The sequence below is a fragment of the Morus notabilis genome, unplaced genomic scaffold (assembly GCF_000414095.1).
Source record: "Morus notabilis unplaced genomic scaffold, ASM41409v2 Scaffold2078, whole genome shotgun sequence".
NCBI lineage: Eukaryota > Viridiplantae > Streptophyta > Magnoliopsida > Rosales > Moraceae > Morus > Morus notabilis.
Window position 1 is genome coordinate 26,524 of NW_010364143.1, and position 368 is coordinate 26,891.

The following is a 368-nucleotide window of genomic DNA, read 5'->3' on the forward strand; positions in this document are numbered from 1 at the left end:
TTGTCTCAAAAATAGTATTTATAGAGTAGAAGTCAAACTTCTAGAAGGAATCCAATCTCTATCTCTAAGATAAAGCTTGTTAATTATCTCCTATTTGAATTTTAAACCAAATCTCCTCTTTTCCTCTATCCTATATGGCCGGCCATTCTAAGGGGATTCTCACCCCTGTGTGGCACCAATATCAGATAGGGAAGAAAGAGAAAATCATCATTTATCCTGTAGTCCAATTTTGACTCAAATTCAAATTCCAATTTAAGACAAACTTAAATTAATTTGAATTCTAAATTGAACAACTTATCAAATAAGTTTAAATGGATAAATCTAGATGTGTTCAAATTCAAATTTAAATAATCACATTATTTAAATAA